Source organism: Nerophis lumbriciformis, linkage group LG01 (assembly GCF_033978685.3).
Source record: "Nerophis lumbriciformis linkage group LG01, RoL_Nlum_v2.1, whole genome shotgun sequence".
NCBI lineage: Eukaryota > Metazoa > Chordata > Actinopteri > Syngnathiformes > Syngnathidae > Nerophis > Nerophis lumbriciformis.
This window is the reverse complement of record NC_084548.2, coordinates 66,222,448-66,237,500: the sequence shown is the minus strand read 5'-3', so window position 1 is coordinate 66,237,500 and position 15,053 is coordinate 66,222,448. Positions and strand designations below refer to the sequence as shown.

Sequence of the window (15,053 nt, the reverse complement as noted above, 5' to 3'; positions counted from 1 at the left end):
ATTAATTTTTGTTTCACTACTTTTGGTTTGTTCTGTGTCGTGCGCATGGACTTCATTTATAAGTAAAGGTAAGACCATAATAACGTTTTTTTTTTATTAAATGTGCTTTTCATGATGGTATCCTTACATCACACTCAAAGCGCAGGCCTAAATTTACCACTACTTTTGGTTTGTTCTGTGTCGTGTTTGTGTCTCCTCTCAATTGCTCTGTTTATTGCAGTTCTGAGTGTTGCTGGGTCGGGTTTGGTTTTGGAATTGGATTGCATTGTAATGGTATTGCTGTGTATTGTTTTGTTGGATTGATTAATTAATTAAAAAAAAAAAAAAAACATTTAAAAAAAATCAATTTAAAAAAAAAAGACAATCGATTCTGAATCGCACAACGTGAGAATCGCGATTCGAATTCAAATCGATTTTTTTCCCACACCCCTAATAATTGTAAAGGACAATGTTTTATCAACTGATTGCAATAATGTAAATTTGTTTTAACTATTAAATGAACCAAAAATATGACTTATTTTATCTTGGTGAAAATATTGGACACAGTGTGTTGTCAAGTTTATGAGATGCGATGCAAGTGTAAGCCACTGTGACACTATTATTCTTTTATTTTTATAACTGTCTCATGATAATGTCAATGAGGGATTTTTAATCACTGCTATGTTGAAATTGTAACTAATATTGATACTGTTGTTGATAATATTCATTTTTGTTTCACTACTTTTGGTTTGTTCTGTGTCTCCTCTCAATTGCTCTGTTTATTGCAGTTCTGAGTGTTGCTGGGTCGGGTTTGGTTTTGGAATTGGATTGCATTGTTATGGTATTGCTGTGTAGTGTTTTGTTCAATCGATTAATTTAAAAAAATAATTAAATAAATTAATACAATTTTTTTTTTTTAAATCGATTTTTAAAAAATGAGAATCGATTCTGAATCGCGATTCGAATTCAAATCGATTTTTTTCCCACACCCCTAATAATTGTAAAGGACAATGTTTTATCAACTGATTGCAATAATGTCAATTTGTTTTAACTATTAAATGAACCAAAAATATGACTTATTTTATCTTGGTGAAAATATTGGACACAGTGTGTTGTCAAGCTTATGAGATGCGATGCAAGTGTAAGTCACTGTGAGACTATTATTCTTTTATTTTTTATAAATGTCTAATGATAATGTCAATGAGGGATTTTTAATCACTGCTATGTTGAAATTGTAACTAATATTGATACTGTTGTTGATAATATTCATTTTTGTTTCACTACTTTTGGTTTGTTCTGTGTCGTGTTTGTGTCTCCTCTCAATTGCTCTGTTTATTGCAGTTCTGAGTGTTGCTGGGTCGGGTTTGGTTTTGGAATTGGATTGCATTGTTATGGTATTGCTGTGTATTGTTTTGTTGGATTGATTAATTAATTTAAAAAAAAAAAAAACATTTTAAAAAAATCAATTTAAAAAAAAAAAGAGAATCGATTCTGAATCGCACAACGTGAGAATCGCGATTCGAATCGATTTTTTCCCACACCCCTAATAATTGTAAAAGACAATGTTTTATCAACTGATTTCAATAATGTAAATTTGTTTTAACTATTAAATGAACCAAAAATATAACTTATTTTATCTTGGTGAAAATATTGGACACAGTGTGTTGTCAAGCTTATGAGATGCGATGCAAGTGTAAGCCACTGTGACACTATTATTCTTTTATTTTTATAACTGTCTCATGATAATGTCAATGAGGGATTTTTAATCACTGCTATGTTGAAATTGTAACTAATATTGATACTGTTGTTGATAATATTCATTTTTGTTTCACTACTTTTGGTTTGTTCTGTGTCGTGTTTGTGTCTCCTCTCAATTGCTCTGTTTATTGCAGTTCTGAGTGTTGCTGGGTCGGGTTTGGTTTTGGAATTGGATTGCATTGTTATGGTATTGCTGTGTAGTGTTTTGTTGAATCGATTAATTTAAAAAAATAATTAAATAAATTAATACAATTTTTTTTTTTTAAATCGATTTTTAAAAAATGAGAATCGATTCTGAATCGCGATTCGAATTCAAATCGATTTTTTTCCCACACCCCTAATAATTGTAAAGGACAATGTTTTATCAACTGATTGCAATAATGTCAATTTGTTTTAACTATTAAATGAACCAAAAATATGACTTATTTTATCTTGGTGAAAATATTGGACACAGTGTGTTGTCAAGTTTATGAGATGCGATGCAAGTGTAAGCCACTGTGACACTATTGTTCTTTTTTTTTTATAAATGTCTAATGATAATGTCAATGAGGGATTTTTAATCACTGCTATGTTGAAATTGTAACTAATATTGATACTGTTGTTGATAATATTCATTTTTGTTTCACTACTTTTGGTTTGTTCTGTGTCTCCTCTCAATTGCTCTGTTTATTGCAGTTCTGAGTGTTGCTGGGTCGGGTTTGGTTTTGGAATTGGATTGCATTGTTATGGTATTGCTGTGTATTGTTTTGTTGGATTGATTAATTAATAAAAAATTAAAAAAAACATTAAAAAAAAAAAATCGATTTTTTTTAAAAATGAGAATCGATTCTGAATCGCACAACGTGAGAATCGCGATTCGAATCGATTTTTTCCCACACCCCTAATAATTGTAAAGGACAATGTTTTATCAACTGATTGCAATAATGTAAATTTGTTTTAACTATTAAATGAACCAAAAATATGACTTATTTTATCTTTGTGAAAATATTGGACACAGTGTGTTGTCAAGCTTATGAGATGCGATGCAAGTGTAAGTCACTGTGAGACTATTGTTCTTTTTTTTTAAATAAATGTCTAATGATAATGTCAATGAGGGATTTTTAATCACTGCTATGTTGAAATTCTAACTAATATTGATACTGTTGTTGATAATATTCATTTTTGTTTCACTACTTTTGGTTTGTTCTGTGTCGTGTTTGTGTCTCCTCTCAATTGCTCTGTTTATTGCAGTTCTGAGTGTTGCTCTGTCGGGTTTGCTTTTGGAATTGGATTGCATTGTTATGGTATTGCTGTGTATTGTTTTGTTGGATTGATTAATTAATAAAATTAAAAAAAACATTAAAAAAAAAAAACAATTTAAAAAAAAATGAGAATCGATTCTGAATCGCACAACGTGAGAATCGCGATTCGAATCGATTTTTTCCCACACCCCTAATAATTGTAAAAGACAATGTTTTATCAACTGATTGCAATAATGTAAATTTGTTTTAACTATTAAATGAACCAAAAATATGACTTATTTTATCTTGGTGAAAATATTGGACACAGTGTGTTGTCAAGCTTATGAGATGCGATGCAAGTGTAAGCCACTGTGACACTATTATTCTTTTATTTTTATAAATGTCTAATGATAATGTCAATGAGGGATTTTTAATCACTGCTATGTTGAAATTGTTACTAATATTGATACTGTTGTTGATAATATTCATTTTTGTTTCACTACTTTTGGTTTGTTCTGTGTCGTGTTTGTGTCTCCTCTCAATTGCTCTGTTTATTGCAGTTCTGAGTGTTGCTGGGTCGGGTTTGGTTTTGGAATTGGATTGCATTGTTATGGTACTGCTGTGTATTGTTTTGTTGGATTGATTAACTAATTTAAAAAAAAAAAACATTTAAAAAAAATCGATTTAAAAAAAAAAGAGAATCGATTCTGAATCGCACAACGTGAGAATCGCGATTCGAATCGCGATTTGAATCGATTTTTTCCCACACCCCTAATAATTGTAAAAGACAATGTTTTATCAACTGATTGCAATAATGTAAATTTGTTTTAACTATTAAATGAACCAAAAATATGACTTATTTTATCTTGGTGAAAATATTGGACACAGTGTGTTGTCAAGCTTATGAGATGAGATGCAAGTGTAAGCCACTGTGACACTATTATTCTTTTGTTTTATTTTATAAATGTCTAATGATAATGAGGGATTTTGAATCACTGCTATGTTGAAATTGTAACTACGGTAATATTGATACTGTTGTTGATAATATTCATTTTTGTTTTGCTACTTTTGGTTTGTTCTGTGTCTCCTCTCAATTGCTCTGTTTATTGCAGTTCTGAGTGTTGCTGGGTCGGGTTTGGTTTTGGAATTGGATTGCATTGTTATGGTATTGCTGTGTATTGTTTTGTTGGATCGATTAATTAAAAACATTTTTTTTTTTTTTAATAAATTAATACAATAAAAAAAAAATTGATTTAAAAAAAAAAGAAGAGAATCGATTCTGAATCGCGATTCGAATTGGAATCGATTTTTTTCCCACACCCCTAGTAAATAGTGATATTCTACAAGTTAGCCGTTAGCATGTTAGCTCGGCGTTAGCCGCTAGCTTGCCTCCCGCTGCCATTTGCCTCCCGCGCTCCGTTTTGCTTGCTGTTAGCAGCAAGATGGCGGCTTCCATCCCAGCGCACGGCGCCGCTCCGCACATTTGAAAGAAGCCACCGCGTTTGCCCGACGAGTGCTCTTTCCCCCGCCCGCACGCAGCCACCTGGGCCGGGTCTGGATGTGTTCGTCGGTTTTGTTTCGCTCCAGTGAGCCTGCCGCGGCTGTTTGTGTTCACTTCCTGACCGCGCCATCCTCCACCCCCCCCCCCAGTTCACCGGCACAAAATGGCGGACTGGCCGCAGCCCTCGCTATGCTAGGCAACCGTAGAAGCAGCACCAGCGAGACAAAAACCGACTGAAGGGAAGTTTTCCGCGGCGGGGTTGAATTCGCCGAAATAATTCGCTAACATTAGCGCCGGCGAATTGCGTTTTAACAACACCGCCTCTCGTCGAATTAGCCGGGCTAGCTAGCAGGCTAATGCTAAGCTAGTCGCGGACGGAGCCTCTTTGTGGTCTCCCGCCAACACGGATTGTTAGTGCTGGACTTGGTCGGGGAGGAAACATGGAAGTCCAGCCTGCGGTGCTTCAGCCCCGCTGGAAGCGCGTCCTGGGCTGGAGCGGCCCTGTGCCGCGGCCCCGACACGGCCACCGGGCCGTGGCTATCAAGGAGCTGATGGTGGTGTTCGGCGGCGGCAACGAGGGCATCGTGGACGAGCTGCACGTCTACAACACAGGTGCTTCTTCTTCTTATTATTATTATTTTCTCCTCGAAACTATCATTAAAGTAGGCCATTGTGCACATTTTACGCCAACATACTCGTTTTTGGCCTTCGAGCGGCTGAGCGCTTTGAGTGCCTGTTATGTGCCGTTGGAAGAATTTAATACAAGGTGGTATTTAATGCGTTGCAATAACATACATTTTTTTGGCATTAATTCACTATGTTTGTGAGGAATGTTGACATGCTAGGCTAAGCTAGCTGGTAAGTCGGAGGTGGGCACCCGAGAGAAATGGCGCGTTTTTTACTGAAAACAACGTGACGTCACGGAGACACGCCCCTCTTCATCTGGACTGCGCCTTGATGCAACACTAACAACAAGGGCTGTGAATCTTTGGGTGTCCCACGATTCGGTTCAATATCGATTCTTGGGGTCACGATTCTATTCAAAATCGTAAAAAGTCGTGGCAAATTTAGGCCTGCGCTTTGAGTGTGATGTAAGGATACCATCATGAAAAGCACATTTAATAAAAAAAACGTTATTATGGTCTTACCTTTTACTTATAAATGAAGTCCATGCGCAGCTCCTTCTGACCGAAAGCATCTTGTTTATAGAAGTCTTCCTTATCTTTCTTCAGTTGTAAAAACAAGGGCTGTGAATCTTTGGGTGTCCCACGCTTCGATTCAATATCGATTCTTGGGGTCACAATTCTATTCAAAATCGTAAAAAGTAGTGGTAAATTTAGGCCTGCGCTTTGAGTGTGATGTAAGGATACCATCATGAAAAGCACATTTAATAAAAAAAAAAAACGTTTTTATGGTCTTACCTTTACTTATAAATGAAGTCCATGCGCAGCTCCTTCTTACCAAAAGCATCTTGTTTATAGAAGTCTTCCTTATCTTTCTTCAGTTTTAAAAACAAGGGCTGTGAATCTTTGGGTGTCCCACGATTCGGTTCAATATCGATTCTTGGGGTCACGATTCTATTCAAAATCGCTTTGTTTTTGTTTGTTTTTTTCAATTCAACACGATTCTCGATTCAAAAACGATTTTTTTCCCCGATTCAAAACGATTCTCTATTCCAGGGGTCGGCAACCTTTACCACTCAAAGAGCCATTTTGACCCGTTTCACAAAATAAAGAAAACAATGGGAGCCACAAAACTCTTTTGAAATTTAAAATGAAATAACACTGCATACAAAGGTTTTTTTGTTTTGTGCTATGTAGGGCTGTGTCACACCAAATGTCTTCCCCCTACAAACCCCCCCCCCCCCCCCCCCCATTTACTTCCGGGGTCATTTCCTCTTACGTCATTGACAGCGATTGATGACACTTCGGCTTTGACTGCCCGTCGCTGGAAGGATACTTGTTTTTGTTTTTTTTATAATATAGTGTTAACAAAACGTCTGTATTATTCGGACAAATTAATTTGAGGATATTCCTGACTGCACATTTGACGGAGAATTAAACGATTTTTGATTAGTTTTCCACGGGTCAACACTACTTCAGGGTTAATTTTTCTTTCAGACGGATGGATTTTAGGTTGTTATTGTTGGCAAACACGATTTACTGAGATTCACTCTAACTTCGAGTAAGAACATACCTTTACTGTATGCGGCTGGTCCGTGGTAGCCCAGTATTGAGACTAGGGATGTCCCGATCCAGGTTTTTGCACTTCCGATCCGATACCGATATTGTTTTTGCACTTCCGATCCGATACCGATACTGTCCGATATTGGCCTATCCGAGCATGTATTAAAGTTTAAAGTTATTTAGCCTACTTAGTTGTCAGAATCGTGTTGAAAAGGGTTTTAGTACTCTTGATAACAACTAGCCAGCTGAATTAGGGGAGTTTGAATAATACACAATGGTTGGTAACAAGAAACTGACCTGTTTATTCAAGGATAAACACAAAATAGACAAAATTATACATGACAAACAGAAATGGCATCATTGAAACTAGGGCTTGGCGATATGGCCTTTTTTTAATATTGCGATATTTTAAGGCCATATTGCGATACATGATATATATCTCGATATTTTGCCTTAGCCTTGAATGAACACTTGATGCATATAATCACAGCAGTATGATGATTTTATGTGTTTTGATTGATTGATTGAGACTTTTATTAGTAGGTTGCACAGTGAAGTACATATTCCGTACAATTGACCACTAAATGGTAACACCCGAATAAGTTTTTCAACTTGTTTAAGTCGGGGTCCATCATTGATTCATGATACAGATATATACTATCATCATAATACAGTCATCACACAAGATAATCACATTGAATTAATTACATTATTTATAATCCGGGGTGTGAGGGGGGCGCCGGATGTAAGTGTCAAAAAGACAGCCAAAAGAGTTTGATATGAGAATAAATCTAAAGTTAAAATATAGGGAAAAATGCACCCATTTGCAGGAAATGTAGTCTTGATTTGCAAAATGTTCTTTCAAGGCTTGCACGTCTACATTAAAACATTCTTCTTCATACTGCATTAATATATGCTACTTTTAAACTTTCATGCAGAGAAGGAAATCACAACTAAAAAAATCACTATTTTTTTCATACGGTGTTGATCTGGAAATGTTTGCCTCGGCATTTTGATGGTGTGGACGTGTGGCACCGAATGGAGATAAGCGTCTCGACAGACGTTACAATATTTGAACAATGATGACGAAAACTGTTTTCTCTGTCGTGTCCGTGTGTCGAAAATTGTTATGCGCTTATTTTTTTATTTGATTTTGTGCGTGGCATAGATTTGCCGTGCGCAGAGGACGCTTGAGCAGGCGCGCACCTCAGCGGCTGCGCTAGCATCACAGCTAACGTTAGCCATGCTGCTACCTCTCTGCTGGGAGAGGACATATACGTATGTGACGTATGACGTGACAGTATGTGACATATGACGTGTGTAAGAAGTTGCGCTTGCTGTCTGTGAGAAGGAGACAGAAGAAGGAGTGAGAAGAGCCTGTAGTGCAATGCCAGCAGCTAAAAGCAACTGCGTGAGAATCCACAGACCTGTGGATGTGTTGAAGGTGTGCTGGAAAATGCGGAACGGAAATTAGGGAGCAGCAGAAAAGTGGAATGTATTATTTATATCAGTGCGTTGGAAAACACGGACCGGAGTTTTTTAAAAACTGGATCTGGATCAGCATTTTCCCATGCCTTGCCGAGATTTGGATTCTATCGATCGCTGTCAATGACGTAAGTAAGAGGAAATGACCCCGGAAGTAAATGGGGGGGGTTATAGGGGGAAGAAATTTGGCGTGACAGCTGCAACAACTAATCGATTAAATCGATTAAAATCGATTTATAAAAATAGTTGGCGATTAATTTAGTCATCGATTCGTTGGATCTATGCTATGCGCTGAGGCTAGGTTTTTTTTTTATAAATTTTTTTTTAACCTTTATTTATAAACTGCAACATTTACAAACAGCTGAGCAACAATAATCAAAATAATAGGGGTGTAACGGTACGTGTATTTGTATCGAACCATTTCGGTACGGGGGTTTCGTTTCCGTGTGGAAGTGTACCGAAAGAGTTTCCACACGGACATATTGAGTAGCGTACTGCACGTTGTGTAAACCATACTCAAAATGCCGGACATTTGATGCATTTAAGAAACACCGCCCGACAGCCCCGCAAAAGAGGACATGTCCGGTGAAAAGAGGACGTATGGTCTGTCTATCGTAGTCCGTTAGCTGCTAGCATGCTAGCAAACAAGGACTAGCAGTGATCGGTTTCACCGGACGTGAAACCAATCACGGCTAGTTCCTGACCATACGTCCTCTTTTCACCGGACATGTCCTCTTTTGCGGGGGCTGTCGGGCGGTGTTACTTAAATGCCTCAAATGTCCGGCATTTTGAGTTAGGGTTGCGTGTATTTTCAATGTACGTTCATGGTTAAGAAGGTTAAAAACACAACAAATTGTGCGTGCAGCAGCATTCGTGAGGGAGGGGGAGAGACAGAGAGAGCGAGAGAGTTGTGATTAACGCGCATGCGTCGTCAGGCTCTGCTTTTTATCGATAGATTTATCAGATTACATTTTTTATTATCTATAGCAGGGGTGTCAAAAGGGTGCATTTTTGTAACATTTTCCTTATTTTATTTGGCAAGTGGAAAGAACATGGCGCCAGTATGCTGTTTTTTTTTTCCAATAAAATACTGGAAAGGATAGAAATGTAGTTTGTCTCTTTTATCCGATTATTAATCGAAGTAATAATCGACAGATTAATCGATTATCAAATTAATCGTTAGTTGCAGCCCTAGTGCTAAGTATAAACCAGGGGTCTCAGACACGCGGCCCGCACCTTAATATGAAAATTGAATGTTAGTGCGGCCCGCAAGTTTTATATTAATGCCGCTTGACAGCATCACACTTGCCAACCCTCCCAATTTGTCCGGGAGACTTCCGAATTTCAGAGCAACTGTTCTCTCGAATGTCTGCTGATTTTCACCCAAACAACAATAATAAGGGCATGCCTTAATGGCACTGCCTTTAGCGCCCTCTACAGCCTGTACAAACAGCTTGCCAGCCCAGTCGCATGTTGTATGCGGCGTCAGCAGACACACATAAGTGACTGCAAGGCATACTTGTTCAACAGCAATGCAGGTCACACTGAGGGTGCCCGTTTAAACAACTTTAACACTCTTACTAATATGCGCCACACTGTGAACCCACACCAAACAAGAATGACAAACACATTTCGGGAGAACATCCGCACCGTAACACAACAGAACAAATACCCAGAATCCCATGCATCCCTAACTCTTCTGATGGTGGTGTTCGGCGGCGGCAACGAGGGCATCGTGGACGAGCTGCGCGTCTACAACAGAGGTGCGGTGTGGACCTCTTCTTTTCTCCTCAAAACTATCATTAAAGTAGGCCATTGTGCACATTTTACGCCAACATACTCGTTTTTGGCCTTCGAGCGGCTGAGCGCTTTGAGTGTCTGTTATGTGCCGTTAGAAGAATTTAATACAAGGTGGTATTTAATGTGTTGCAATAACATACATTTTTTTGGCATTAATTCACCATGTTTGTGTGGAATGTTGACATGCTAGGCTAAGCTAGCTGGTAACTCGGAGGTGGGCACCCGAGAGAAATGGCGCGTTTTTTTACTGAAAACAACGTGATGTCACGGAGACACGCCCCTCTTCATCTGGACTGCGCCTTGATGCAACACTAACAACTAGGGGTGTGGGAAAATCGAATCGCGATTCTCACGTTGTGCGATTCAGAATCGATTCTCATTTTTTTTAAATCGATTTTTATTTATTTTTTATTTTTTTTATTAATCAATCCAACAAAACAATACACAGCAATACCATAACAATGCAATCCAATTCCAAAACTAAACCCGACCCAGCAACACTCAGAACTGCAATTAACAGAGCAATTGAGAGGATACACAAACACGACATAGAACAAACCAAAAGTAGTGGTAAATTTAGGCCTGCGCTTTGAGTGTGATGTAAGGATACCATCATGAAAAGCACATTTAATAAAAAAAAAAACGTTATTATGGTCTTACCTTTACTAATAAATGAAGTGCACGCGCAGTTCCTTCTGACCAAAAGCATCAATAACTTGTTTATAGAAGTCTTCCTTATCTTTCTTCAGTTTTAAGTCTCTCTGTCTCGATGGAGATCTTCCTTTATTACCTCCTGCTTCGATTAAAAGTCCAGTTTAGAAAACAGTTTTATTTTAGATATGTAATCCTCCATGTTAAAAGTGCAAGCGAGAGGAAAAAATAAACGATCGCTGCTCATTGTTGCTGCTTGTTGTCACTTCTTCTGCAGCCGAGTAGTCGCAAGAAGGATCACTAGCGCCCTCTACCACCAGGAGGCGGGAGTCATTTAATGACTCATATTTGACACACGCAGCTACGGTATATTAATAAAACATAGCTGCTTACTGTTCTTTTTAGCATATTCAATAGCTTGGACCTTAAATCCTACTGAATAGCTCTTTATCTTCTTCCCTTTATGCGATTTCAAATCATTGAAATCAGCCTCCTCCATTTTGAAAATGATGACAGGTGAAGTGTCACTCGTGACGTGTCGAGTTTGACCCGGCGGAAATTCTAGGCATATGCTAATTATTTTACGAAACGAGTTTGACCCGGCGGAAATTCTAGACATGCGCTAATAAAAATAATATTTTGCGAAACGAGTTTGACCCGGTGTTAATCCTGAGCCGGCGGTAATGCTAAGCATGCGCTAATTATTTTGCGAAACGAGTTTGACCCGGCGGTAATTCTAGGCATGCGCATACTATATACCCGGCGGCCATTCAAGGAAATACGGTATTTTTAATCTTTTTTCATATATTAGGCGCACCGGATTATAGGGCGCATTAAAGGAGTCATTATAATTTTTTTTCTAAATGTAAAATACTTCCTTGTGGTCTACATAACATGTAATGGTGGTTCTTTTGGACAAAATGTTTTACAGATTATGTTTTACAGATCATCTTCAAGTCATTTTCTGACAGTTGCTTCAGGATGCACCGTTTTGTGGGCGGTCTTATTTACGTGGCTCACCTTCGACAGCGTCTTCTCCCCCGTCATCTTTGTTGTAGCGTGCAAGGATGGCAGTGGAAGAAGTGTCAAAAGATGGAGCTAACTGTTTTAATGACATTCAGATTTTACTTAAATCAATAACGGAGCAGCATCTCCTCATCCGGAAACAACCACACCGGAAATGTGTCCCGTGAAAGACCGTCCGACCGGAACTCTTAATAACTAAAGTTCCTTGGGTAAATAATGTACACTCATTACACCGGTATGTTTTAGCGCTTTCATGGCGAGTTAACTGACAGATAGAAATAAGAACTTTACACTACTTTATGTTAGAAATGGCACTAAAACATTTACTACTAAAACATTTTGATAGATTTTTGAGCGCCGTGTGTAATGTTCTGTATTTTCAATGGAGCATTTAAAAAGTTGGTGTTGTTTACTTGACTTATCTCTTATGTTTGACTGCCATCTACTGGTCACATTTATAATTACACCCTGTACCAAATAAAATAATGCAGCATCCCAGAAAAGTTGGTACTGCAGGGAATTCTGGGAATTTGTTCTGTTGTGTTTATGTTGTGTTGGGGTGCAAATATCCTCCCGAAATGTGTTTGTCATTGTTTTTTAGTGTGGTTTCACTATATGGCACATATTTATGACAGTGTTGGAGTTGTTTATACCGCCACCCTTAGTGTGACATGTATGGCTGTTGATTAAGAATGCCCTTCATTCATTAGTAAATGGGGTTTTCATAGTCATTATGATCATTATTATTGATTATGGTGATTCAGGGTGATGGCTTATTTTGACATCTTCAATTTAAGACAATATTCACCCCTTCCAATGCTTCAAAAGCATTGAGGTGGGTAAGCTCAACCTTATAGTCCAGGTAATGCGGTAAAAAGGCCTTCTGGAATTTCAAATGCGTAAAAAGCTGGAATTTCAAATTTGAAATGCGTTAAAAGACACAAAAAGTGCGTTAACGCCAACACTGTATAAAGGATTAGGAAGTGACACTGCAGCCTGGCTTTTTAAAGGGGAACATTATCACAATTTCAGAATTGTTAAAACCATTAAAAATCAGTTCCCAGTGGCTTATTATATTTTTCGAAGTTTTTTTTCAAAATTTTACCCATCACGCAATATCCCTAAAAAAGCTTCAAAGTGCCTGATTTTAACCATCGTTATAAACACCCATCCATTTTCCTGTGACGTCACATAGTGAAGCCAACACAAACAAACATGGCGGAAAGAACAGCAAGCTATAGCGACATTAGCTCGGATTCAGACTCGGATTTCAGCGGCTTAAGCGATTCAACAGATTACGAATGTATTGAAACGGATGGTTGTAGTGTGGAGGCAGGTAGCGAAAACGAAATTGAAGAAGAAACTGAAGCTATTGAGCCATATCGGTTTGAACCGTATGCAAGCGAAAACGACGAAAACGACACGACAGCCAGCAACACGGGAGAAAGCGAGGACGAATTCGGCTATCGCCTTCTAACCAACGATCGGTATGTGTTTGTTTGGCATTAAAGGAAACTAACAACTATGAACTAGGTTTACAGCATACGAAATACATTTGGCAACAACATGCACTTTGTGAGTGCAGACAGCCCAATTTTCATCAATTAATATATACTGTAGACATACCCTCATCCGCGCTCTTTTCCTGAAAGCTGATCTGTCCAGTTTTGGAGTTGATGTCAGCAAGCCAGGGAAGCTAGGGTCGATAGGGGTTTAGCTCGCTCGTCTGCGGGAACCGCCATTGCTTGCTGTGCTACCGAGGTCCTTTGTCCCTGAATTGCTCACACACTCCGGCAGATTCAATGGGGGTCTGGCGGCAGATTTCTTTGACTTTATCGTTGGAAATGCATCTGCTTTGAGTGTCGCAGGATATCCACACATTCTTGCCATCTCTGTTGTAGCATAGCTTTCGTCGGTAAAGTGTGCGGAACAAACGTCCAATTTTTTGCCACTTTCGCATCTTTGGGCCACTGGTGCAACTTGAATCCGTCCCTGTTCGTGTTGTTACACCCTCCGACAACACACCGACGAGGCATGATGTCTCCAAGGTACGGAAAACAGTCGAAAAAACGGAAAATAACAGAGCTGATTTGACTCGGTGTTTGAGAAAATGGCGGATTGCTTCCCGATGTGACGCCACGTTGTGACGTCATCGCTCCGAGAGCGAATATTAGAAAGGCGTTTAATTCGCCAAAATTCACCCATTTCAGTGTTTCCCACAGGGCAGGCATCTATTTGTGGTGGTGTGGTCGGGGGGCGGTAGCGGCGATGACCAAGAAGAACGCGGAGTTGGAATAAAATTACAACACTTTATGTACATATTTATATACAGATTTCAGTGTTTCCCACAGGACAGGCATCTATTTGTGGTGGTGTGGTCAGGGGGCGGGGGGTGGCGGCGGCAGCGGCAGCGGCGATGACCAAGAAGAACGCGGAGTTGGAATATAATTACAACATTTTATGTACATATTTATATACAGATTTGAACAATTAGTGATTGCAATATTCAGTGTTGACAGCTAGATTTTTTGTGGACATGTTCCATAAATATTGATGTTAAAGATTTTTTTTTTTTGTGAAGAAATGTTTAGAATTAAGTTCATGAATCCAGATGGAGCTCTAATACAATCCCCAAAGAGGGCACTTTAAGTTGATTATTACTTCTAGGTGTAGAAATCTTTATTTATAATTGAATCACTTGTTTATTTTTCAACAAGTTTTTAGCTATTTTTATATCTTTTTTTCCAAATAGTTCAAGAAAGACCACTACAAATGAGCAATATTTTGCACTGTTATACAATTTAATAAATCAGAAACTGATGACATAGTGCTGTATTTTACTTCATCTTTTTTTTTCAACCAAAAATGCTTTGCTCTGATTAGGGGGTACTTGAATTAAAAAAAAATTCACAGGGGGTACTCACTGAAAAAAAGGTTGAGAACCACTGACCTAGTATATACAATAATATAAACCAAGTCATTGTATTTCATTTAGGATTATTTCATAACTTCATTTAAATAAAAATATATTTTTTGTCTTTTTTAGATACAGTCAATAAATAATGTGAACATGTATCATAACATGGAAATCTAAGAGAACGTGTTGTGAATGAGGATGCTTGTGGACCTGGAAAGTATTATTATTTTTTTTTTACACATTTTTTTTTTTTTTTTAAACAGTTTTTCCAACGTATTCAATTTTAGACGCTTTCTCTTCTTAGTTATTATTTCTCCGGCTGTAGAAAAGACCCGCTCACAGGGCACAGAGGAGGCGTCAGTGCGACACAGTTCGCGTATCGGTCACGTGACCAAAACAGCTCATGATCGGTCACGTGACTTTCTAAAAGCGGTACGCGCACCGACACAGGGTTTTGCTCTATGAGCTCGACGCATGCGCCGATGCATCGGTGTTGCCGGACCCATCACTACTATCTACCTATAACACCT

The 15,053-nt window shown here is 38.5% G+C and overlaps 1 pseudogene; it reads left to right on the top strand.

Annotated features, from left to right (window-relative positions):
* Positions 1-4,383: 4,383 nt before the first annotated feature.
* The window catches only part of LOC133571960 (host cell factor 1-like), a 38,374-nt pseudogene continuing 27,704 nt past the window's right edge, over positions 4,384-15,053 (top strand).